Source organism: Spea bombifrons, chromosome 5 (assembly GCF_027358695.1).
Source record: "Spea bombifrons isolate aSpeBom1 chromosome 5, aSpeBom1.2.pri, whole genome shotgun sequence".
Taxonomy (NCBI): domain Eukaryota; kingdom Metazoa; phylum Chordata; class Amphibia; order Anura; family Pelobatidae; genus Spea; species Spea bombifrons.
In genome coordinates, this window is record NC_071091.1 from 38421674 (window position 1) to 38445030 (window position 23357).

Sequence of the window (23357 nt, forward strand, 5' to 3'; positions counted from 1 at the left end):
CGACCACGAAGGGACTCGAACCCTCAATCTTCTGATCCGAAGTCAGACGCCTTATCCATTAGGCCACGCGGTCTGCATGCAAAGTTTGCGAAAGAATGTGTGGATACGTTTCTCATAGAGAAACATAACTATATTTCCTTTACTTCACATGCCACAATATGCTTTTTATGACCACTGTCCTTCCTCTGACTGATGTTAATTAAGAACATGCAGACAAACGTAGGACACAGAAACGACTAATGCATTTGAAACATCTATGTACGAAGGATTATGCGTGAGTCAGATAGGTGGTTTCATGACGTCTGCTTCTTGCATATGTAGGCTCTGTGGCGCAATGGATAGCGCATTGGACTTCTAGCACTTGTCAAGGCGTTCAAAGGTTGTGGGTTCGAGTCCCACCAGAGTCGTGGTTCTTCCAGTGGTTGACTGCATTTGATGTTCTTGTTTAGTTATAAGTTGCAATATCCACACATGGAAAAATTGCAATATCCACTCTGAAAAATTTCTGAAATACAATTGACAGATCTTAATCTGACAGATTTTAATTGACTGATTAAATTGTAATTCCAAATATCCACAATTTGTCTGTGAGAAATTATGGTAATCTGAAACAATAGAACGATTTAACACAAGTGTGGAAAGCAGTTTAGCGCTCCGTTTGTAAGATTAAAATTTTGATGCGAAAATAATGCCAATATTCAAAGGTTGTGGGTTCGAGTCCCACTAGAATCGTGTTTTTTTTCCAGTGGTTGACTGCATTTGATGTGCTTGTTTAGTTTTAGGTTGCAATATCCACAAATTGTCTCTGAAAAATGTCTGTAATACAATTGACAGATTTTACTCTAGTGTGAAATGTGTTTCAGTAGTGGGCCCTGTGGCACATTATACAAAGGATGATCACATAGATTTCTTTGGGCAAAAAGATTAGGAAATGTACAACAGAAAATCAAGGGTGCCCTGTGACTCTTATGGAGCCACTTGGAGCCAAAGTCTTCATAACAATAGTTGGAGAAAGAATTAAAGTTTGCCTTTAAGTGTTTGAAACAGTACATCGCAATCAACTTTGATTTCATTAAAGGTGTTGGTAACACACAATATGTCGAAGAACCCTGCATGCCCAGAGGGCGATAAGTATGGTGGTCATATGGCACATCAAAAAACACATGTGAAATCTTAGCCTTCATATGCAGGATCTCAAGTCTGCTTACCCTGTGACTCTAATGAAGCCACTTTAAACCAATGCAATGGCAAAAGGTCCCCTACGAGCTAGTCCCTTGCCTTGAAACCATGTAAAAAAATATCTTCTTTCTTAGCAGCTGTAGCTTGTCAGGATGGCCGAGTGGTCTAAGGCGCCAGACTCAAGAATGCAATCTTCTCTCTGTGAGGGTCTTCTGGTCTCCATGCGGAGGCGTGGGTTCAAATCCCACTTCTGACAGTCATCTTCTTTTGTGCTTTGAGCTTCGTTTAATTCAACAATTTTTTGAGAAAGAATCCAAGATTGAATTTAAGCGTTGAAAGAGTACATTGCAGAAGACATTGATTTCATAACATAAGACAGCAATGTACAATCTCTAGACTCAAAAGAACAGTAACCTGGGGATCTAAACCACCAGCAAACTCAAGACAACTCAAATCCTCAATCTTCCCATCCAAAGTCAGACACCTTACCCATTAGGCCACGAGGTCTTGACAAAACACAAGAGTCTTATTCCGCACTTCGCAGAGAAGACATACCGAAAGAGGTGAAAATAACGACCCAGGTGTAGATACTTTCCAATAGCTGTCACATAGATTTCTTGGGGGAAAGAGATAAGAAAGTGTACAACAGGAAATCAAGGGTGCCTGTGACTCTTATGGAGCCGCTTTGAGCCAAAGTCTTCATAACAATAGTTGGAAAAAGAATTTACGTTTGTTCAAAGTTTTTGAAAGAGTAAATTGCAGACAACTTTGATTTAATCAAATCTCGCAACAACGCACTATCCGTAGAGGTACCTTGTAGGCCAAGATAGGGTTATGATCATATGGCAATCAACACTTGAAATCTTAGTTTTGACATGTCTGCCTTTCATACCAAGAGGGACTAAATATCTTGGGTGACACGTAACATGGAAAGAAACTGTTGAAATCTTAGTTTCCACTTGCCTGACATTCATTGATATGGAAGAACTCTAAAGAACAACAAAACCAAACCTCCGGCATCTCCGACCACAAAGGAACTCGAACCCTCAATCTTCTGATCCGAAGTCAGACGCCTTATCCATTAGGCCACGCGGTCTGCATGCAAAGTTTGCGAAAGAATGTGTGGATACGTTTCTCATAGAGAAACATAACTATATTTCCTTTACTTCACATGCCACAATATGCTTTTTATGACCACTGTCCTTCCTCTGACTGATGTTAATTAAGAACATGCAGACAAACGTAGGACACAGAAACGACTAATGCATTTGAAACATCTATGTACGAAGGATTATGCGTGAGTCAGATAGGTGGTTTCATGACGTCTGCTTCTTGCATATGTAGGCTCTGTGGCGCAATGGATAGCGCATTGGACTTCTAGCACTTGTCAAGGCATTCAAAGGTTGTGGGTTCGAGTCCCACCAGAGTCGTGGTTTTTCCAGTGGTTGACTGCATTTGATGTTCTTGTTTAGTTATAAGTTGCAATATCCACACATGGAAAAATTGCAATATCCACTCTGAAAAATTTCTGAAATACAATTGACAGATCTTAATCTGACAGATTCTAATTGACTGATTAAATTGTAATTCCAAATATCCACAATTTGTCTGTGAGAAATTATGGTAATCTGAAACAATAGAACGATTTAACACAAGTGTGGAAAGCAGTTTAGCGCTCCGTTTGTAAGATTAAAATTTTGATGCGAAAATAATGCCAATATTCAAAGGTTGTGGGTTCGAGTCCCACTAGAATCGTGTTTTTTTTTCCAGTGGTTGACTGCATTTGATGTGCTTGTTTAGTTTTAGGTTGCAATATCCACAAATTGTCTCTGAAAAATGTCTGTAATACAATTGACAGATTTTACTCTAGTGTGAAATGTGTTTCAGTAGTGGGCCCTGTGGCACATTATACAAAGGATGATCACATAGATTTCTTTGGGCAAAAAGATTAGGAAATGTACAACAGAAAATCAAGGGTGCCCTGTGACTCTTATGGAGCCACTTGGAGCCAAAGTCTTCATAACAATAGTTGGAGAAAGAATTAAAGTTTGCCTTTAAGTGTTTGAAACAGTACATCGCAATCAACTTTGATTTCATTAAAGGTGTTGGTAACACACAATATGTCGAAGAACCCTGCATGCCCAGAGGGCGATAAGTATGGTGGTCATATGGCACATCAAAAAACACATGTGAAATCTTAGCCTTCATTTGCAGGATCTCAAGTCTGCTTACCCTGTGACTCTAATGAAGCCACTTTAAACCAATGCAATGGCAAAAGGTCCCCTACGAGCTAGTCCCTTGCCTTGAAACCATGTAAAAAAATATCTTCTTTCTCAGCAGCTGTAGCTTGTCAGGATGGCCGAGTGGTCTAAGGCACCAGACTCAAGAATGCAATCTTCTCTCTGTGAGGGTCTTCTGGTCTCCATGAGGAGGCGTGGGTTCAAATCCCACTTCTGACAGTCATCTTCTTTTGAGCTTCGTTTAATTCAACATTTTTTTGAGAAAGAATCCAAGATTGAATTTAAGCGTTGAAAGAGTACATTGCAGAAGACATTGATTTCATAACATAAGACAGCAATGTACAATCTCTAGACTCAAAAGAACAGTAACCTGGGGATCTAAACCACCAGCAACCTCAAGACAACTCAAATCCTCAATCTTCCCATCCAAAGCCAGACACCTTACCCATTAGGCCACGAGGTCTTGACAAAACACAAGAGTCTTATTCCGCACTTCGCAGAGAAGACATACCGAAAGAGGTGAAAATAACGACCCAGGTGTAGATACTTTCCAATAGCTGTCACATAGATTTCTTGGGGGAAAGAGATAAGAAAGTGTACAACAGGAAATCAAGGGTGCCTGTGACTCTTATGGAGCCGCTTTGAGCCAAAGTCTTCATAACAATAGTTGGAAAAAGAATTTACGTTTGTTCAAAGTTTTTGAAAGAGTAAATTGCAGACAACTTTGATTTAATCAAATCTCGCAACAACGCACTATCCGTAGAGGTACCTTGTAGGCCAAGATAGGGTTATGATCATATGGCAATCAACACTTGAAATCTTAGTTTTGACATGTCTGCCTTTCATACCAAGAGGGACTAAATATCTTGGGTGACACGTAACATGGAAAGAAACTGTTGAAATCTTAGTTTCCACTTGCCTGACATTCATTGATATGGAAGAACTCTAAAGAACAACAAAACCAAACCTCCGGCGTCTCCGACCACGAAGGGACTCGAACCCTCAATCTTCTGATCCGAAGTCAGACGCCTTATCCATTAGGCCACGCGGTCTGCATGCAAAGTTTGCGAAAGAATGTGTGGATACGTTTCTCATAGAGAAACATAACTATATTTCCTTTACTTCACATGCCACAATATGCTTTTTATGACCACTGTCCTTCCTCTGACTGATGTTAATTAAGAACATGCAGACAAACGTAGGACACAGAAACGACTAATGCATTTGAAACATCTATGTACGAAGGATTATGCGTGAGTCAGATAGGTGGTTTCATGACGTCTGCTTCTTGCATATGTAGGCTCTGTGGCGCAATGGATAGCGCAATGGACTTCTAGCACTTGTCAAGGCATTCAAAGGTTGTGGGTTCGAGTCCCACCAGAGTCGTGGTTCTTCCAGTGGTTGACTGCATTTGATGTTCTTGTTTAGTTATAAGTTGCAATATACACACATGGAAAAATTGCAATATCCACTCTGAAAAATTTCTGAAATACAATTGACAGATCTTAATCTGACAGATTTTAATTGACTGATTAAATTGTAATTCCAAATATCCACAATTTGTCTGTGAGAAATTATGGTAATCTGAAACAATAGAACGATTTAACACAAGTGTGGAAAGCAGTTTAGCGCTCCGTTTGTAAGATTAAAATTTTGATGCGAAAATAATGCCAATATTCAAAGGTTGTGGGTTCGAGTCCCACTAGAATCGTGTTTTTTTTCCAGTGGTTGACTGCATTTGATGTGCTTGTTTAGTTTTAGGTTGCAATATCCACAAATTGTCTCTGAAAAGTGTCTGTAATACAATTGACAGATTTTACTCTAGTGTGAAATGTGTTTCAGTAGTGGGCCCTGTGGCACATTATACAAAGGATGATCACAGATTTCTTTGGGCAAAAAGATTAGGAAATGTACAACAGAAAATCAAGGGTGCCCTGTGACTCTTATGGAGCCACTTGGAGCCAAAGTCTTCATAACAATAGTTGGAGAAAGAATTAAAGTTTGCCTTTAAGTGTTTGAAACAGTACATCGCAATCAACTTTGATTTCATTAAAGGTGTTGGTAACACACAATATGTCGAAGAACCCTGCATGCCCAGAGGGCGATAAGTATGGTGGTCATATGGCACATCAAAAAACACATGTGAAATCTTAGCCTTCATATGCAGGATCTCAAGTCTGCTTACCCTGTGACTCTAATGAAGCCACTTTAAACCAATGCAATGGCAAAAGGTCCCCTACGAGCTAGTCCCTTGCCTTGAAACCATGTAAAAAAATATCTTCTTTCTTAGCAGCCGTAGCTTGTCAGGATGGCCGAGTGGTCTAAGGTGCCAGACTCAAGAATGCAATCTTCTCTCTGTGAGGGTCTTCTGGTCTCCATGCGGAGGCGTGGGTTCAAATCCCACTTCTGACAGTCATCTTCTTTTGTGCTTTGAGCTTCGTTTAATTCAACAATTTTTTGAGAAAGAATCCAAGATTGAATTTAAGCGTTGAAAGAGTACATTGCAGAAGACATTGATTTCATAACATAAGACAGCAATGTACAATCTCTAGACTCAAAAGAACAGTAACCTCGGGATCTAAACCACCAGCAAACTCAAGACAACTCAAATCCTCAATCTTCCCATCCGAAGTCAGACACCTTACCCATTAGGCCACAAGGTCTTGACAAAACACAAGAGTCTTATTCCGCACTTCGCAGAGAAGACATACCGAAAGAGGTGAAAATAACGACCCAGGTGTAGATACTTTCCAATAGCTGTCACATAGATTTCTTGGGGGAAAGAGATAAGAAAGTGTACAACAGGAAATCAAGGGTGCCTGTGACTCTTATGGAGCCGCTTTGAGCCAAAGTCTTCATAACAATAGTTGGAAAAAGAATTTACGTTTGTTCAAAGTTTTTGAAAGAGTAAATTGCAGACAACTTTGATTTAATCAAATCTCGCAACAACGCACTATCCGTAGAGGTACCTTGTAGGCCAAGATAGGGTTATGATCATATGGCAATCAACACTTGAAATCTTAGTTTTGACATGTCTGCCTTTCATACCAAGAGGGACTAAATATCTTGGGTGACACGTAACATGGAAAGAAACTGTTGAAATCTTAGTTTCCACTTGCCTGACATTCATTGATATGGAAGAACTCTAAAGAACAACAAAACCAAACCTCCGGCATCTCCGACCACGAAGGGACTCGAACCCTCAATCTTCTGATCCGAAGTCAGACGCCTTATCCATTATGCCACGCGGTCTGCATGCAAAGTTTGCGAAAGAATGTGTGGATACGTTTCTCATAGAGAAACATAACTATATTTCCTTTACTTCACATGCCACAATATGCTTTTTATGACCACTGTCCTTCCTCTGACTGATGTTAATTAAGAACATGCAGACAAACGTAGGACACAGAAACGACTAATGCATTTGAAACATCTATGTACGAAGGATTATGCGTGAGTCAGATAGGTGGTTTCATGACGTCTGCGTCTTGCATATGTAGGCTCTGTGGCGCAATGGATAGCGCATTGGACTTCTAGCACTTGTCAAGGCGTTCAAAGGTTGTGGGTTCGAGTCCCACCAGAGTCGTGGTTTTTCCAGTGGTTGACTGCATTTGATGTTCTTGTTTAGTTATAAGTTGCAATATCCACACATGGAAAAATTGCAATATCCACTCTGAAAAATTTCTGAAATACAATTGACAGATCTTAATCTGACAGATTTTAATTGACTGATTAAATTGTAATTCCAAATATCCACAATTTGTCTGTGAGAAATTATGGTAATCTGAAACAATAGAACGATTTAACACAAGTGTGGAAAGCAATTTAGCGCTCCGTTTGTAAGATTAAAATTTTGATGCGAAAATAATGCCAATATTCAAAGGTTGTGGGTTCGAGTCCCACTAGAATCGTGTTTTTTTTCCAGTGGTTGACTGCATTTGATGTACTTGTTTATTTTTAGGTTGCAATATCCACAAATTGTCTCTGAAAAATGTCTGTAATACAATTGACAGATTTTACTCTAGTGTGAAATGTGTTTCAGTAGTGGGCCCTGTGGCACATTATACAAAGGATGATCACATAGATTTCTTTGGGCAAAAAGATTAGGAAATGTACAACAGAAAATCAAGGGTGCCCTGTGACTCTTATGGAGCCACTTGGAGCCAAAGTCTTCATAACAATAGTTGGAGAAAGAATTAAAGTTTGCCTTTAAGTGTTTGAAACAGTACATCGCAATCAACTTTGATTTCATTAAAGGTGTTGGTAACACACAATATGTCGAAGAACCCTGCATGCCCAGAGGGCGATAAGTATGGTGGTCATATGGCACATCAAAAAACACATGTGAAATCTTAGCCTTCATATGCAGGATCTCAAGTCTGCTTACCCTGTGACTCTAATGAAGCCACTTTAAACCAATGCAATGGCAAAAGGTCCCCTACGAGCTAGTCCCTTGCCTTGAAACCATGTAAAAAAATATCTTCTTTCTTAGCAGCTGTAGCATGTCAGGATGGCCGAGTGGTCTAAGGTGCCAGACTCAAGAATGCAATCTTCTCTCTGTGAGGGTCTTCTGGTCTCCATGCGGAGGCGTGGGTTCAAATCCCACTTCTGACAGTCATCTTCTTTTGTGCTTTGAGCTTCGTTTAATTCAACAATTTTTTGAGAAAGAATCCAAGATTGAATTTAAGCGTTGAAAGAGTACATTGCAGAAGACATTGATTTCATAACATAAGACAGCAATGTACAATCTCTAGACTCAAAAGAACAGTAACCTGGGGATCTAAACCACCAGCAAACTCAAGACAACTCAAATCCTCAATCTTCCCATCCAAAGTCAGACACCTTACCCATTAGGCCACGAGGTCTTGACAAAGCACAAGAGTCTTATTCCGCACTTCGCAGAGAAGACATACCGAAAGAGGTGAAAATAACGACCCAGGTGTAGATACTTTCCAATAGCTGTCACATAGATTTCTTGGGGGAAAGAGATAAGAAAGTGTACAACAGGAAATCAAGGGTGCCTGTGACTCTTATGGAGCCGCTTTGAGCCAAAGTCTTCATAACAATAGTTGGAAAAAGAATTTACGTTTGTTCAAAGTTTTTGAAAGAGTAAATTGCAGACAACTTTGATTTAATCAAATCTCGCAACAACGCACTATCCATAGAGGTACCTTGTAGGCCAAGATAGGGTTATGATCATATGGCAATCAACACTTGAAATCTTAGTTTTGACATGTCTGCCTTTCATACCAAGAGGGACTAAATATCTTGGGTGACACGTAACATGGAAAGAAACTGTTGAAATCTTAGTTTCCACTTGCCTGACATTCATTGATATGGAAGAACTCTAAAGAACAACAAAACCAAACCTCCGGCATCTCCGACCACGAAGGGACTCGAACCCTCAATCTTCTGATCCGAAGTCAGACGCCTTATCCATTAGGGCACGCGGTCTGCATGCAAAGTTTGCGAAAGAATGTGTGGATACGTTTCTCATAGAGAAACATAACTATATTTCCTTTACTTCACATGCCACAATATGCTTTTTATGACCACTGTCCTTCCTCTGACTGATGTTAATTAAGAACATGCAGACAAACGTAGGACACAGAAACGACTAATGCATTTGAAACATCTATGTACGAAGGATTATGCGTGAGTCAGATAGGTGGTTTCATGACGTCTGCGTTTTGCATATGTAGGCTCTGTGGCGCAATGGATAGCGCATTGGACTTCTAGCACTTGTCAAGGCATTCAAAGGTTGTGGGTTCGAGTCCCACCAGAGTCGTGGTTTTTCCAGTGGTTGACTGCATTTGATGTTCTTGTTTAGTTATAAGTTGCAATATCCACACATGGAAAAATTGCAATATCCACTCTGAAAAATTTCTGAAATACAATTGACAGATCTTAATCTGACAGATTTTAATTGACTGATTAAATTGTAATTCCAAATATCCACAATTTGTCTGTGAGAAATTATGGTAATCTGAAACAATAGAACGATTTAACACAAGTGTGGAAAGCAGTTTAGCGCTCCGTTTGTAAGATTAAAATTTTGATGCGAAAATAATGCCAATATTCAAAGGTTGTGGGTTCGAGTCCCACTAGAATCGTGTTTTTTTTCCAGTGGTTGACTGCATTTGATGTGCTTGTTTAGTTTTAGGTTGCAATATCCACAAATTGTCTCTGAAAAATGTCTGTAATACAATTGACAGATTTTACTCTAGTGTGAAATGTGTTTCAGTAGTGGGCCCTGTGGCACATTATACAAAGGATGATCACATAGATTTCTTTGGGCAAAAAGATTAGGAAATGTACAACAGAAAATCAAGGGTGCCCTGTGACTCTTATGGAGCCACTTGGAGCCAAAGTCTTCATAACAATAGTTGGAGAAAGAATTAAAGTTTGCCTTTAAGTGTTTGAAACAGTACATCGCAATCAACTTTGATTTCATTAAATGTGTTGGTAACACACAATATGTCGAAGAACCCTGCATGCCCAGAGGGCGATAAGTATGGTGGTCATATGGCACATCAAAAAACACATGTGAAATCTTAGCCTTCATATGCAGGATCTCAAGTCTGCTTACCCTGTGACTCTAATGAAGCCACTTTAAACCAATGCAATGGCAAAAGGTCCCCTACGAGCTAGTCCCTTGCCTTGAAACCATGTAAAAAAATATCTTCTTTCTTAGCAGCTGTAGCTTGTCAGGATGGCCGAGTGGTCTAAGGCGCCAGACTCAAGAATGCAATCTTCTCCCTGTGAGGGTCTTCTGGTCTCCATGCGGAGGCGTGGGTTCAAATCTCACTTCTGACAGTCATCTTCTTTTGTGCTTTGAGCTTCGTTTAATTCAACAATTTTTTGAGAAAGAATCCAAGATTGAATTTAAGCGTTGAAAGAGTACATTGCATAAGACATTGATTTCATAACATAAGACAGCAATGTACAATCTCTAGACTCAAAAGAACAGTAACCTGGGGATCTAAACCACCAGCAAACTCAAGACAACTCAAATCCTCAATCTTCCCATCCAAAGTCAGACACCTTACCCATTAGGCCACGAGGTCTTGAAAAAACACAAGAGTCTTATTCCGCACTTCGCAGAGAAGACATACCGAAAGAGGTGAAAATAACGACCCAGGTGTAGATACTTTCCAATAGCTGTCACATAGATTTCTTGGGGGAAAGAGATAAGAAAGTGTACAACTGGAAATCAAGGGTGCCTGTGACTCTTATGGAGCCGCTTTGAGCCAAAGTCTTCATAACAATAGTTGGAAAAAGAATTTACGTTTGTTCAAAGTTTTTGAAAGAGTAAATTGCAGACAACTTTGATTTAATCAAATCTCGCAACAACGCACTATCCGTAGAGGTACCTTGTAGGCCAAGATAGGGTTATGATCATATGGCAATCAACACTTGAAATCTTAGTTTTGACATGTCTGCCTTTCATACCAAGAGGGACTAAATATCTTGGGTGACACGTAACATGGAAAGAAACTGTTGAAATCTTAGTTTCCACTTGCCTGACATTCATTGATATGGAAGAACTCTAAAGAACAACAAAACCAAACCTCCGGCATCTCCGACCACTAAGGGACTCGAACCCTCAATCTTCTGATCCGAAGTCAGACGCCTTATCCATTAGGCCACGCGGTCTGCATGCAAAGTTTGCGAAAGAATGTGTGGATACGTTTCTCATAGAGAAACATAACTATATTTCCTTTACTTCACATGCCACAATATGCTTTTTATGACCACTGTCCTTCCTCTGACTGATGTTAATTAAGAACATGCAGACAAACGTAGGACACAGAAACGACTAATGCATTTGAAACATCTATGTACGAAGGATTATGCGTGAGTCAGATAGGTGGTTTCATGACGTCTGCTTCTTGCATATGTAGGCTCTGTGGCGCAATGGATAGCGCATTGGACTTCTAGCGCATTGGACTTCTAGCACTTGTCAAGGCATTCAAAGGTTGTGGGTTCGAGTCCCACCAGAGTCGTGGTTTTTCCAGTGGTTGACTGCATTTGATGTTCTTGTTTAGTTATAAGTTGCAATATCCACACATGGAAAAATTGCAATATCCACTCTGAAAAATTTCTGAAATACAATTGACAGATCTTAATCTGACAGATTCTAATTGACTGATTAAATTGTAATTCCAAATATCCACAATTTGTCTGTGAGAAATTATGGTAATCTGAAACAATAGAACGATTTAACACAAGTGTGGAAAGCAGTTTAGCGCTCCGTTTGTAAGATTAAAATTTTGATGCGAAAATAATGCCAATATTCAAAGGTTGTGGGTTCGAGTCCCACTAGAATCGTGTTTTTTTTCCAGTGGTTGACTGCATTTGATGTGCTTGTTTAGTTTTAGGTTGCAATATCCACAAATTGTCTCTGAAAAATGTCTGTAATACAATTGACAGATTTTACTCTAGTGTGAAATGTGTTTCAGTAGTGGGCCCTGTGGCACATTATACAAAGGATGATCACATAGATTTCTTTGGGCAAAAAGATTAGGAAATGTACAACAGAAAATCAAGGGTGCCCTGTGACTCTTATGGAGCCACTTGGAGCCAAAGTCTTCATAACAATAGTTGGAGAAAGAATTAAAGTTTGCCTTTAAGTGTTTGAAACAGTACATCGCAATCAACTTTGATTTCATTAAAGGTGTTGGTAACACACAATATGTCGAAGAACCCTGCATGCCCAGAGGGCGATAAGTATGGTGGTCATATGGCACATCAAAAAACACATGTGAAATCTTAGCCTTCATATGCAGGATCTCAAGTCTGCTTACCCTGTGACTCTAATGAAGCCACTTTAAACCAATGCAATGGCAAAAGGTCCCCTACGAGCTAGTCCCTTGCCTTGAAACCATGTAAAAAAATATCTTCTTTCTTAGCAGCTGTAGCTTGTCAGGATGGCCGAGTGGTCTAAGGCGCCAGACTCAAGAATGCAATCTTCTCTCTGTGAGGGTCTTCTGGTCTCCATGCGGAGGCGTGGGTTCAAATCCCACTTCTGACAGTCATCTTCTTTTGAGCTTCGTTTAATTCAACAATTTTTTGAGAAAGAATCCAAGATTGAATTTAAGCGTTGAAAGAGTACATTGCAGAAGACATTGATTTCATAACATAAGACAGCAATGTACAATCTCTAGACTCAAAAGAACAGTAACCTGGGGATCTAAACCACCAGCAAACTCAAGACAACTCAAATCCTCAATCTTCCCATCCAAAGTCAGACACCTTACCCATTAGGCCACGAGGTCTTGACAAAACACAAGAGTCTTATTCCGCACTTCGCAGAGAAGACATACCGAAAGAGGTGAAAATAAGGACCCAGGTGTAGATACTTTCCAATAGCTGTCACATAGATTTCTTGGGGGAAAGAGATAAGAAAGTGTACAACAGGAAATCAAGGGTGCCTGTGACTCTTATGGAGCCGCTTTGAGCCAAAGTCTTCATAACAATAGTTGGAAAAAGAATTTACGTTTGTTCAAAGTTTTTGAAAGAGTAAATTGCAGACAACTTTGATTTAATCAAATCTCGCAACAACGCACTATCCGTAGAGGTACCTTGTAGGCCAAGATAGGGTTATGATCATATGGCAATCAACACTTGAAATCTTAGTTTTGACATGTCTGCCTTTCATACCAAGAGGGACTAAATATCTTGGGTGACACGTAACATGGAAAGAAACTGTTGAAATCTTAGTTTCCACTTGCCTGACATTCATTGATATGGAAGAACTCTAAAGAACAACAAAACCAAACCTCCGGCATCTCCGACCACAAAGGGACTCGAACCCTCAATCTTCTGATCCGAAGTCAGACGCCTTATCCATTAGGCCACGCAGTCTGCATGCAAAGTTTGCGAAAGAATGTGTGGATACGTTTCTCATAGAGAAACATAACTATATTTCCTTTACTTCACATGCCACAATATGCTTTTTATGACCACTGTCCTTCCTCTGACTGATGTTAATTAAGAACATGCAGACAAACGTAGGACACAGAAACGACTAATGCATTTGAAACATCTATGTACGAAGGATTATGCGTGAGTCAGATAGGTGGTTTCATGACGTCTGCTTCTTGCATATGTAGGCTCTGTGGCGCAATGGATAGCGCATTGGACTTCTAGCACTTGTCAAGGCATTCAAAGGTTGTGGGTTCGAGTCCCACCAGAGTCGTTGTTTTTCCAGTGGTTGACTGCATTTGATGTTCTTGTTTAGTTATAAGTTGCAATATCCACACATGGAAAAATTGCAATATCCACTCTGAAAAATTTCTGAAATACAATTGACAGATCTTAATCTGACAGATTCTAATTGACTGATTAAATTGTAATTCCAAATATCCACAATTTGTCTGTGAGAAATTATGGTAATCTGAAACAATAGAACGATTTAACACAAGTGTGGAAAGCAGTTTAGCGCTCCGTTTGTAAGATTAAAATTTTGATGCGAAAATAATGCCAATATTCAAAGGTTGTGGGTTCGAGTCCCACTAGAATCGTGTTTTTTTCCAGTGGTTGACTGCATTTGATGTGCTTGTTTAGTTTTAGGTTGCAATATCCACAATTTGTCTCTGAAAAATGTCTGTAATACAATTGACAGATTTTACTCTAGTGTGAAATGTGTTTCAGTAGTGGGCCCTGTGGCACATTATACAAAGGATGATCACATAGATTTCTTTGGGCAAAAAGATTAGGAAATGTACAACAGAAAATCAAGGGTGCCCTGTGACTCTTATGGAGCCACTTGGAGCCAAAGTCTTCATAACAATAGTTGGAGAAAGAATTAAAGTTTGCCTTTAAGTGTTTGAAACAGTACATCGCAATCAACTTTGATTTCATTAAAGGTGTTGGTAACACACAATATGTCGAAGAACCCTGCATGCCCAGAGGGCGATAAGTATGGTGGTCATATGGCACATCAAAAAACACATGTGAAATCTTAGCCTTCATATGCAGGATCTCAAGTCTGCTTACCCTGTGACTCTAATGAAGCCACTTTAAACCAATGCAATGGCAAAAGGTCCCCTACGAGCTAGTCCCTTGCCTTGAAACCATGTAAAAAAATATCTTCTTTCTTAGCAGCTGTAGCATGTCAGGATGGCCGAGTGGTCTAAGGTGCCAGACTCAAGAATGCAATCTTCTCTCTGTGAGGGTCTTCTGGTCTCCATGCGGAGGCGTGGGTTCAAATCCCACTTCTGACAGTCATCTTCTTTTGTGCTTTGAGCTTCGTTTAATTCAACAATTTTTTGAGAAAGAATCCAAGATTGAATTTAAGCGTTGAAAGAGTACATTGCAGAAGACATTGATTTCATAACATAAGACAGCAATGTACAATCTCTAGACTCAAAAGAACAGTAACCTGGGGATCTAAACCACCAGCAAACTCAAGACAACTCAAATCCTCAATCTTCCCATCCAAAGTCAGACACCTTACCCATTAGGCCACGAGGTCTTGACAAAGCACAAGAGTCTTATTCCGCACTTCGCAGAGAAGACATACCGAAAGAGGTGAAAATAACGACCCAGGTGTAGATACTTTCCAATAGCTGTCACATAGATTTCTTGGGGGAAAGAGATAAGAAAGTGTACAACAGGAAATCAAGGGTGCCTGTGACTCTTATGGAGCCGCTTTGAGCCAAAGTCTTCATAACAATAGTTGGAAAAAGAATTTACGTTTGTTCAAAGTTTTTGAAAGAGTAAATTGCAGACAACTTTGATTTAATCAAATCTCGCAACAACGCACTATCCATAGAGGTACCTTGTAGGCCAAGATAGGGTTATGATCATATGGCAATCAACACTTGAAATCTTAGTTTTGACATGTCTGCCTTTCATACCAAGAGGGACTAAATATCTTGGGTGACACGTAACATGGAAAGAAACTGTTGAAATCTTAGTTTCCACTTGCCTGACATTCATTGATATGGAAGAACTCTAAAGAACAACAAAACCAAACCTCCGGCATCTCCGACCACGAAGGGACTCGAACCCTCAATCTTCTGATCCGAAGTCAGACGCCTTATCCATTAGGGCACGCGGTCTGCATGCAAAGTTTGCGAAAGAATGTGTGGATACGTTTCTCATAGAGAAACATAACTATATTTCCTTTACTTCACATGCCACAATATGCTTTTTATGACCACTGTCCTTCCTCTGACTGATGTTAATTAAGAACATGCAGACAAACGTAGGACACAGAAACGACTAATGCATTTGAAACATCTATGTACGAAGGATTATGCGTGAGTCAGATAGGTGGTTTCATGACGTCTGCGTTTTGCATATGTAGGCTCTGTGGCGCAATGGATAGCGCATTGGACTTCTAGCACTTGTCAAGGCATTCAAAGGTTGTGGGTTCGAGTCCCACCAGAGTCGTGGTTTTTCCAGTGGTTGACTGCATTTGATGTTCTTGTTTAGTTATAAGTTGCAATATCCACACATGGAAAAATTGCAATATCCACTCTGAAAAATTTCTGAAATACAATTGACAGATCTTAATCTGACAGATTTTAATTGACTGATTAAATTGTAATTCCAAATATCCACAATTTGTCTGTGAGAAATTATGGTAATCTGAAACAATAGAACGATTTAACACAAGTGTGGAAAGCAGTTTAGCGCTCCGTTTGTAAGATTAAAATTTTGATGCGAAAATAATGCCAATATTCAAAGGTTGTGGGTTCGAGTCCCACTAGAATCGTGTTTTTTTTCCAGTGGTTGACTGCATTTGATGTGCTTGTTTAGTTTTAGGTTGCAATATCCACAAATTGTCTCTGAAAAATGTCTGTAATACAATTGACAGATTTTACTCTAGTGTGAAATGTGTTTCAGTAGTGGGCCCTGTGGCACATTATACAAAGGATGATCACATAGATTTCTTTGGGCAAAAAGATTAGGAAATGTACAACAGAAAATCAAGGGTGCCCTGTGACTCTTATGGAGCCACTTGGAGCCAAAGTCTTCATAACAATAGTTGGAGAAAGAATTAAAGTTTGCCTTTAAGTGTTTGAAACAGTACATCGCAATCAACTTTGATTTCATTAAATGTGTTGGTAACACACAATATGTCGAAGAACCCTGCATGCCCAGAGGGCGATAAGTATGGTGGTCATATGGCACATCAAAAAACACATGTGAAATCTTAGCCTTCATATGCAGGATCTCAAGTCTGCTTACCCTGTGACTCTAATGAAGCCACTTTAAACCAATGCAATGGCAAAAGGTCCCCTACGAGCTAGTCCCTTGCCTTGAAACCATGTAAAAAAATATCTTCTTTCTTAGCAGCTGTAGCTTGTCAGGATGGCCGAGTGGTCTAAGGCGCCAGACTCAAGAATGCAATCTTCTCCCTGTGAGGGTCTTCTGGTCTCCATGCGGAGGCGTGGGTTCAAATCTCACTTCTGACAGTCATCTTCTTTTGTGCTTTGAGCTTCGTTTAATTCAACAATTTTTTGAGAAAGAATCCAAGATTGAATTTAAGCGTTGAAAGAGTACATTGCATAAGACATTGATTTCATAACATAAGACAGCAATGTACAATCTCTAGACTCAAAAGAACAGTAACCTGGGGATCTAAACCACCAGCAAACTCAAGACAACTCAAATCCTCAATCTTCCCATCCAAAGTCAGACACCTTACCCATTAGGCCACGAGGTCTTGAAAAAACACAAGAGTCTTATTCCGCACTTCGCAGAGAAGACATACCGAAAGAGGTGAAAATAACGACCCAGGTGTAGATACTTTCCAATAGCTGTCACATAGATTTCTTGGGGGAAAGAGATAAGAAAGTGTACAACTGGAAATCAAGGGTGCCTGTGACTCTTATGGAGCCGCTTTGAGCCAAAGTCTTCATAACAATAGTTGGAAAAAGAATTTACGTTTGTTCAAAGTTTTTGAAAGAGTAAATTGCAGACAACTTTGATTTAATCAAATCTCGCAACAACGCACTATCCGTAGAGGTACCTTGTAGGCCAAGATAGGGTTATGATCATATGGCAATCAACACTTGAAATCTTAGTTTTGACATGTCTGCCTTTCATACCAAGAGGGACTAAATATCTTGGGTGACACGTAACATGGAAAGAAACTGTTGAAATCTTAGTTTCCACTTGCCTGACATTCATTGATATGGAAGAACTCTAAAGAACAACAAAACCAAACCTCCGGCATCTCCGACCACTAAGGGACTCGAACCCTCAATCTTCTGATCCGAAGTCAGACGCCTTATCCATTAGGCCACGCGGTCTGCATGCAAAGTTTGCGAAAGAATGTGTGGATACGTTTCTCATAGAGAAACATAACTATATTTCCTTTACTTCACATGCCACAATATGCTTTTTATGACCACTGTCCTTCCTCTGACTGATGTTAATTAAGAACATGCAGACAAACGTAGGACACAGAAACGACTAATGCATTTGAAACATCTATGTACGAAGGATTATGCGTGAGTCAGATAGGTGGTTTCATGACGTCTGCTTCTTGCATATGTAGGCTCTGTGGCGCAATGGATAGCGCATTGGACTTCTAGCGCATTGGACTTCTAGCACTTGTCAAGGCATTCAAAGGTTGTGGGTTCGAGTCCCACCAGAGTCGTGGTTTTTCCAGTGGTTGACTGCATTTGATGTTCTTGTTTAGTTATAAGTTGCAATATCCACACATGGAAAAATTGCAATATCCACTCTGAAAAATTTCTGAAATACAATTGACAGATCTTAATCTGACAGATTCTAATTGACTGATTAAATTGTAATTCCAAATATCCACAATTTGTCTGTGAGAAATTATGGTAATCTGAAACAATAGAACGATTTAACACAAGTGTGGAAAGCAGTTTAGCGCTCCGTTTGTAAGATTAAAATTTTGATGCGAAAATAATGCCAATATTCAAAGGTTGTGGGTTCGAGTCCCACTAGAATCGTGTTTTTTTTCCAGTGGTTGACTGCATTTGATGTGCTTGTTTAGTTTTAGGTTGCAATATCCACAAATTGTCTCTGAAAAATGTCTGTAATACAATTGACAGATTTTACTCTAGTGTGAAATGTGTTTCAGTAGTGGGCCCTGTGGCACATTATACAAAGGATGATCACATAGATTTCTTTGGGCAAAAAGATTAGGAAATGTACAACAGAAAATCAAGGGTGCCCTGTGACTCTTATGGAGCCACTTGGAGCCAAAGTCTTCATAACAATAGTTGGAGAAAGAATTAAAGTTTGCCTTTAAGTGTTTGAAACAGTACATCGCAATCAACTTTGATTTCATTAAAGGTGTTGGTAACACACAATATGTCGAAGAACCCTGCATGCCCAGAGGGCGATAAGTATGGTGGTCATATGGCACATCAAAAAACACATGTGAAATCTTAGCCTTCATATGCAGGATCTCAAGTCTGCTTACCCTGTGACTCTAATGAAGCCACTTTAAACCAATGCAATGGCAAAAGGTCCCCTACGAGCTAGTCCCTTGCCTTGAAACCATGTAAAAAAATATCTTCTTTCTTAGCAGCTGTAGCTTGTCAGGATGGCCGAGTGGTCTAAGGCGCCAGACTCAAGAATGCAATCTTCTCTCTGTGAGGGTCTTCTGGTCTCCATGCGGAGGCGTGGGTTCAAATCCCACTTCTGACAGTCATCTTCTTTTGTGCTTTGAGCTTCGTTTAATTCAACAATTTTTTGAGAAAGAATCCAAGATTGAATTTAAGCGTTGAAAGAGTACATTGCAGAAGACATTGATTTCATAACATAAGACAGCAATGTACAATCTCTAGACTCAAAAGAACAGTAACCTGGGGATCTAAACCACCAGCAAACTCAAGACAACTCAAATCCTCAATCTTCCCATCCAAAGTCAGACACCTTACCCATTAGGCCACGAGGTCTTGACAAAACACAAGAGTCTTATTCCGCACTTCGCAGAGAAGACATACCGAAAGAGGTGAAAATAAGGACCCAGGTGTAGATACTTTCCAATAGCTGTCACATAGATTTCTTGGGGGAAAGAGATAAGAAAGTGTACAACAGGAAATCAAGGGTGCCTGTGACTCTTATGGAGCCGCTTTGAGCCAAAGTCTTCATAACAATAGTTGGAAAAAGAATTTACGTTTGTTCAAAGTTTTTGAAAGAGTAAATTGCAGACAACTTTGATTTAATCAAATCTCGCAACAACGCACTATCCGTAGAGGTACCTTGTAGGCCAAGATAGGGTTATGATCATATGGCAATCAACACTTGAAATCTTAGTTTTGACATGTCTGCCTTTCATACCAAGAGGGACTAAATATCTTGGGTGACACGTAACATGGAAAGAAACTGTTGAAATCTTAGTTTCCACTTGCCTGACATTCATTGATATGGAAGAACTCTAAAGAACAACAAAACCAAACCTCCGGCATCTCCGACCACAAAGGGACTCGAACCCTCAATCTTCTGATCCGAAGTCAGACGCCTTATCCATTAGGCCACGCAGTCTGCATGCAAAGTTTGCGAAAGAATGTGTGGATACGTTTCTCATAGAGAAACATAACTATATTTCCTTTACTTCACATGCCACAATATGCTTTTTATGACCACTGTCCTTCCTCTGACTGATGTTAATTAAGAACATGCAGACAAACGTAGGACACAGAAACGACTAATGCATTTGAAACATCTATGTACGAAGGATTATGCGTGAGTCAGATAGGTGGTTTCATGACGTCTGCTTCTTGCATATGTAGGCTCTGTGGCGCAATGGATAGCGCATTGGACTTCTAGCACTTGTCAAGGCATTCAAAGGTTGTGGGTTCGAGTCCCACCAGAGTCGTTGTTTTTCCAGTGGTTGACTGCATTTGATGTTCTTGTTTAGTTATAAGTTGCAATATCCACACATGGAAAAATTGCAATATCCACTCTGAAAAATTTCTGAAATACAATTGACAGATCTTAATCTGACAGATTCTAATTGACTGATTAAATTGTAATTCCAAATATCCACAATTTGTCTGTGAGAAATTATGGTAATCTGAAACAATAGAACGATTTAACACAAGTGTGGAAAGCAGTTTAGCGCTCCGTTTGTAAGATTAAAATTTTGATGCGAAAATAATGCCAATATTCAAAGGTTGTGGGTTCGAGTCCCACTAGAATCGTGTTTTTTTCCAGTGGTTGACTGCATTTGATGTGCTTGTTTAGTTTTAGGTTGCAATATCCACAATTTGTCTCTGAAAAATGTCTGTAATACAATTGACAGATTTTACTCTAGTGTGAAATGTGTTTCAGTAGTGGGCCCTGTGGCACATTATACAAAGGATGATCACATAGATTTCTTTGGGCAAAAAGATTAGGAAATGTACAACAGAAAATCAAGGGTGCCCTGTGACTCTTATGGAGCCACTTGGAGCCAAAGTCTTCATAACAATAGTTGGAGAAAGAATTAAAGTTTGCCTTTAAGTGTTTGAAACAGTACATCGCAATCAACTTTGATTTCATTAAAGGTGTTGGTAACACACAATATGTCGAAGAACCCTGCATGCCCAGAGGGCGATAAGTATGGTGGTCATATGGCACATCAAAAAACACATGTGAAATCTTAGCCTTCATATGCAGGATCTCAAGTCTGCTTACCCTGTGACTCTAATGAAGCCACTTTAAACCAATGCAATGGCAAAAGGTCCCCTACGAGCTAGTCCCTTGCCTTGAAACCATGTAAAAAAATATCTTCTTTCTTAACAGCTGTAGCTTGTCAGGATGGCCGAGTGGTCTAAGGCACCAAACTCAAGAATGCAATCTTCTCTCAGTGAGGGTCTTCTGGTCTCCATGCGGAGACGTGGGTTCAAATCCCACTTCTGACGGTCATCTTCTTTTGTGCTTTGAGCTTCGTTTAATTCAACATTTTTTTGAGAAAGAATCCAAGATTGAATTTAAGCGTTGAAAGAGTACATTGCAGAAGACATTGATTTCATAACATAAGACAGCAATGTACAATCTCCAGACTCAAAAGAACAGTAACCTGGTGATCTAAACCACCAGCAACCTCGAGACAACTCAAATCCTCAATCTTCCCATCCAAAGTCAGACACCTTACCCATTAGGCCACGAGGTCTTGACAAAACACAAGAGTCTTATTCCGCACTTCGCAGAGAAGACATACCGAAAGAGGTGAACATAACGACCCAGGTGTAGATACTTTCCAATAGCTGTCACATAGATTTCTTGGGGGAAAGAGATAAGAAAGTGTACAACAGGAAATCAAGGGTGCCTGTGACTCTTATGGAGCCGCTTTGAGCCAAAGTCTTCATAACAATAGTTGGAAAAAGAATTTACGTTTGTTCAAAGTTTTTGAAAGAGTAAATTGCAGACAACTTTGATTTAATCAAATCTCGCAACAACGCACTATCCGTAGAGGTACCTTGTAGGCCAAGATAGGGTTATGATCATATGGCAATCAACACTTGAAATCTTAGTTTTGACATGTCTGCCTTTCATACCAAGAGGGACTAAATATCTTGGGTGACACGTAACATGGAAAGAAACTGTTGAAATCTTAGTTTCCACTTGCCTGACATTCATTGATATGGAAGAACTCTAAAGAACAACAAAACCAAACCTCCGGCATCTCCGACCACGAAAGGACTCGAACCCTCAATCGTCTGATGCAAAGTCAGACGCCTTATCCATTAGGCCACGCGGTCTGCATGCAAAGTTTGCGAAAGAATGTGTGGATACGCTTCTCATAGAGAAACATAACTATATTTCCTTTACTTCACATGCCACAATATGCTTTTTATGACCACTGTCCTTCCTCTGACTGATGTTAATTAAGAACATGCAGACAAACGTAGGACACAGAAACGACTAATGCATTTGAAACATCTATGTACGAAGGATTATGCGTGAGTCAGATAGGTGGTTTCATGACGTCTGCTTCTTGCATATGTAGGCTCTGTGGCGCAATGGAAAGCGCATTGGACTTCTAGCACTTGTCAAGGCATTCAAAGGTTGGGGGTTCGAGTCCCACCAGAGTCATGGTTTTTCCAGTGGTTGACTGCATTTGATGTTCTTGTTTAGTTATAAGTTGCAATATCCACACATGGAAAAATTGCAATATCCACTCTGAAAAATTTCTGAAATACAATTGACAGATCTTAATCTGACAGATTTTAATTGACTGATTAAATTGTAATTCCAAATATCCACAATTTGTCTGTGAGAAATTATGGTAATCTGAAACAATAGAACGATTTAACACAAGTGTGGAAAGCAGTTTAGCGCTCCGTTTGTAAGATTAAAATTTTGATGCGAAAATAATGCCAATATTCAAAGGTTGTGGGTTCGAGTCCCACTAGAATCGTGTTTTTTTTCCAGTGGTTGACTGCATTTGATGTGCTTGTTTAGTTTTAGGTTGCAATATCCACAAATTGTCTCTGAAAAATGTCTGTAATACAATTGACAGATTTTACTCTAGTGTGAAATGTGTTTCAGTAGTGGGCCCTGTGGCACATTATACAAAGGATGATCACAGATTTCTTTGGGCAAAAAGATTAGGAAATGTACAACAGAAAATCAAGGGTGCCCTGTGACTCTTATGGAGCCACTTGGAGCCAAAGTCTTCATAACAATAGTTGGAGAAAGAATTAAAGTTTGCCTTTAAGTGTTTGAAACAGTACATCGCAATCAACTTTGATTTCATTAAAGGTGTTGGTAACACACAATATGTCGAAGAACCCTGCATGCCCAGAGGGCGATAAGTATGGTGGTCATATGGCACATCAAAAAACACATGTGAAATCTTAGCCTTCATATGCAGGATCTCAAGTCTGCTTACCCTGTGACTCTAATGAAGCCACTTTAAACCAATGCAATGGCAAAAGGTCCCCTACGAGCTAGTCCCTTGCCTTGAAACCATGTAAAAAAATATCTTCTTTCTCAGCAGCTGTAGCT

The 23357-nt window shown here is 39.8% G+C and overlaps 32 non-coding genes across 32 annotated transcripts; 21 read left to right on the forward strand and 11 right to left on the reverse strand.

The window, feature by feature from the left end:
• On the reverse strand, window positions 1–73 carry TRNAR-UCG (transfer RNA arginine (anticodon UCG)). Its single transcript has one exon. It is a non-coding gene; the product is annotated as a tRNA-Arg (tRNA).
• A 247-nt stretch (window positions 74–320) lies between these two features.
• TRNAR-UCU (transfer RNA arginine (anticodon UCU)) lies at window positions 321–407 on the forward strand. The gene is given in 2 exon segments: window positions 321–357; window positions 372–407. It is a non-coding gene; the product is annotated as a tRNA-Arg (tRNA).
• Window positions 408–1325: 918 nt separating this feature from the next.
• Window positions 1326–1435, forward strand: TRNAL-CAA (transfer RNA leucine (anticodon CAA)). Its single transcript has 2 exons — window positions 1326–1363; window positions 1390–1435. It is a non-coding gene; the product is annotated as a tRNA-Leu (tRNA).
• Window positions 1436–2202: 767 nt separating this feature from the next.
• TRNAR-UCG (transfer RNA arginine (anticodon UCG)) lies at window positions 2203–2275 on the reverse strand. Its single transcript has one exon. It is a non-coding gene; the product is annotated as a tRNA-Arg (tRNA).
• A 247-nt stretch (window positions 2276–2522) lies between these two features.
• TRNAR-UCU (transfer RNA arginine (anticodon UCU)) lies at window positions 2523–2609 on the forward strand. Its single transcript is given in 2 exon segments — window positions 2523–2559; window positions 2574–2609. It is a non-coding gene; the product is annotated as a tRNA-Arg (tRNA).
• Window positions 2610–3528: 919 nt separating this feature from the next.
• TRNAL-CAA (transfer RNA leucine (anticodon CAA)) lies at window positions 3529–3638 on the forward strand. The gene is made up of 2 exons: window positions 3529–3566; window positions 3593–3638. It is a non-coding gene; the product is annotated as a tRNA-Leu (tRNA).
• Window positions 3639–4398: 760 nt separating this feature from the next.
• On the reverse strand, window positions 4399–4471 carry TRNAR-UCG (transfer RNA arginine (anticodon UCG)). Its single transcript has one exon. It is a non-coding gene; the product is annotated as a tRNA-Arg (tRNA).
• Window positions 4472–4718: 247 nt separating this feature from the next.
• Window positions 4719–4805, forward strand: TRNAR-UCU (transfer RNA arginine (anticodon UCU)). Its single transcript is given in 2 exon segments — window positions 4719–4755; window positions 4770–4805. It is a non-coding gene; the product is annotated as a tRNA-Arg (tRNA).
• Window positions 4806–5721: 916 nt separating this feature from the next.
• On the forward strand, window positions 5722–5831 carry TRNAL-CAA (transfer RNA leucine (anticodon CAA)). Its single transcript has 2 exons — window positions 5722–5759; window positions 5786–5831. It is a non-coding gene; the product is annotated as a tRNA-Leu (tRNA).
• A 767-nt stretch (window positions 5832–6598) lies between these two features.
• On the reverse strand, window positions 6599–6671 carry TRNAR-UCG (transfer RNA arginine (anticodon UCG)). The gene has a single exon. It is a non-coding gene; the product is annotated as a tRNA-Arg (tRNA).
• A 247-nt stretch (window positions 6672–6918) lies between these two features.
• TRNAR-UCU (transfer RNA arginine (anticodon UCU)) lies at window positions 6919–7005 on the forward strand. Its single transcript is given in 2 exon segments — window positions 6919–6955; window positions 6970–7005. It is a non-coding gene; the product is annotated as a tRNA-Arg (tRNA).
• A 918-nt stretch (window positions 7006–7923) lies between these two features.
• Window positions 7924–8033, forward strand: TRNAL-CAA (transfer RNA leucine (anticodon CAA)). Its single transcript has 2 exons — window positions 7924–7961; window positions 7988–8033. It is a non-coding gene; the product is annotated as a tRNA-Leu (tRNA).
• A 767-nt stretch (window positions 8034–8800) lies between these two features.
• On the reverse strand, window positions 8801–8873 carry TRNAR-UCG (transfer RNA arginine (anticodon UCG)). The gene has a single exon. It is a non-coding gene; the product is annotated as a tRNA-Arg (tRNA).
• A 247-nt stretch (window positions 8874–9120) lies between these two features.
• On the forward strand, window positions 9121–9207 carry TRNAR-UCU (transfer RNA arginine (anticodon UCU)). The gene is given in 2 exon segments: window positions 9121–9157; window positions 9172–9207. It is a non-coding gene; the product is annotated as a tRNA-Arg (tRNA).
• Window positions 9208–10125: 918 nt separating this feature from the next.
• On the forward strand, window positions 10126–10235 carry TRNAL-CAA (transfer RNA leucine (anticodon CAA)). The gene is made up of 2 exons: window positions 10126–10163; window positions 10190–10235. It is a non-coding gene; the product is annotated as a tRNA-Leu (tRNA).
• A 767-nt stretch (window positions 10236–11002) lies between these two features.
• Window positions 11003–11075, reverse strand: TRNAR-UCG (transfer RNA arginine (anticodon UCG)). Its single transcript has one exon. It is a non-coding gene; the product is annotated as a tRNA-Arg (tRNA).
• A 247-nt stretch (window positions 11076–11322) lies between these two features.
• Window positions 11323–11425, forward strand: TRNAR-UCU (transfer RNA arginine (anticodon UCU)). The gene is made up of 2 exons: window positions 11323–11359; window positions 11390–11425. It is a non-coding gene; the product is annotated as a tRNA-Arg (tRNA).
• A 918-nt stretch (window positions 11426–12343) lies between these two features.
• TRNAL-CAA (transfer RNA leucine (anticodon CAA)) lies at window positions 12344–12453 on the forward strand. The gene is made up of 2 exons: window positions 12344–12381; window positions 12408–12453. It is a non-coding gene; the product is annotated as a tRNA-Leu (tRNA).
• A 760-nt stretch (window positions 12454–13213) lies between these two features.
• TRNAR-UCG (transfer RNA arginine (anticodon UCG)) lies at window positions 13214–13286 on the reverse strand. The gene has a single exon. It is a non-coding gene; the product is annotated as a tRNA-Arg (tRNA).
• Window positions 13287–13533: 247 nt separating this feature from the next.
• Window positions 13534–13620, forward strand: TRNAR-UCU (transfer RNA arginine (anticodon UCU)). Its single transcript is given in 2 exon segments — window positions 13534–13570; window positions 13585–13620. It is a non-coding gene; the product is annotated as a tRNA-Arg (tRNA).
• Window positions 13621–14537: 917 nt separating this feature from the next.
• Window positions 14538–14647, forward strand: TRNAL-CAA (transfer RNA leucine (anticodon CAA)). Its single transcript has 2 exons — window positions 14538–14575; window positions 14602–14647. It is a non-coding gene; the product is annotated as a tRNA-Leu (tRNA).
• Window positions 14648–15414: 767 nt separating this feature from the next.
• Window positions 15415–15487, reverse strand: TRNAR-UCG (transfer RNA arginine (anticodon UCG)). The gene has a single exon. It is a non-coding gene; the product is annotated as a tRNA-Arg (tRNA).
• A 247-nt stretch (window positions 15488–15734) lies between these two features.
• On the forward strand, window positions 15735–15821 carry TRNAR-UCU (transfer RNA arginine (anticodon UCU)). Its single transcript is given in 2 exon segments — window positions 15735–15771; window positions 15786–15821. It is a non-coding gene; the product is annotated as a tRNA-Arg (tRNA).
• Window positions 15822–16739: 918 nt separating this feature from the next.
• TRNAL-CAA (transfer RNA leucine (anticodon CAA)) lies at window positions 16740–16849 on the forward strand. Its single transcript has 2 exons — window positions 16740–16777; window positions 16804–16849. It is a non-coding gene; the product is annotated as a tRNA-Leu (tRNA).
• A 767-nt stretch (window positions 16850–17616) lies between these two features.
• Window positions 17617–17689, reverse strand: TRNAR-UCG (transfer RNA arginine (anticodon UCG)). The gene has a single exon. It is a non-coding gene; the product is annotated as a tRNA-Arg (tRNA).
• Window positions 17690–17936: 247 nt separating this feature from the next.
• TRNAR-UCU (transfer RNA arginine (anticodon UCU)) lies at window positions 17937–18039 on the forward strand. The gene is made up of 2 exons: window positions 17937–17973; window positions 18004–18039. It is a non-coding gene; the product is annotated as a tRNA-Arg (tRNA).
• Window positions 18040–18957: 918 nt separating this feature from the next.
• Window positions 18958–19067, forward strand: TRNAL-CAA (transfer RNA leucine (anticodon CAA)). Its single transcript has 2 exons — window positions 18958–18995; window positions 19022–19067. It is a non-coding gene; the product is annotated as a tRNA-Leu (tRNA).
• Window positions 19068–19834: 767 nt separating this feature from the next.
• On the reverse strand, window positions 19835–19907 carry TRNAR-UCG (transfer RNA arginine (anticodon UCG)). Its single transcript has one exon. It is a non-coding gene; the product is annotated as a tRNA-Arg (tRNA).
• Window positions 19908–20154: 247 nt separating this feature from the next.
• On the forward strand, window positions 20155–20241 carry TRNAR-UCU (transfer RNA arginine (anticodon UCU)). The gene is given in 2 exon segments: window positions 20155–20191; window positions 20206–20241. It is a non-coding gene; the product is annotated as a tRNA-Arg (tRNA).
• A 917-nt stretch (window positions 20242–21158) lies between these two features.
• On the forward strand, window positions 21159–21268 carry TRNAL-CAA (transfer RNA leucine (anticodon CAA)). Its single transcript has 2 exons — window positions 21159–21196; window positions 21223–21268. It is a non-coding gene; the product is annotated as a tRNA-Leu (tRNA).
• Window positions 21269–22035: 767 nt separating this feature from the next.
• On the reverse strand, window positions 22036–22108 carry TRNAQ-UUG (transfer RNA glutamine (anticodon UUG)). The gene has a single exon. It is a non-coding gene; the product is annotated as a tRNA-Gln (tRNA).
• A 247-nt stretch (window positions 22109–22355) lies between these two features.
• TRNAR-UCU (transfer RNA arginine (anticodon UCU)) lies at window positions 22356–22442 on the forward strand. The gene is given in 2 exon segments: window positions 22356–22392; window positions 22407–22442. It is a non-coding gene; the product is annotated as a tRNA-Arg (tRNA).
• The last annotated feature ends 915 nt before the right edge of the window (window positions 22443–23357 follow it).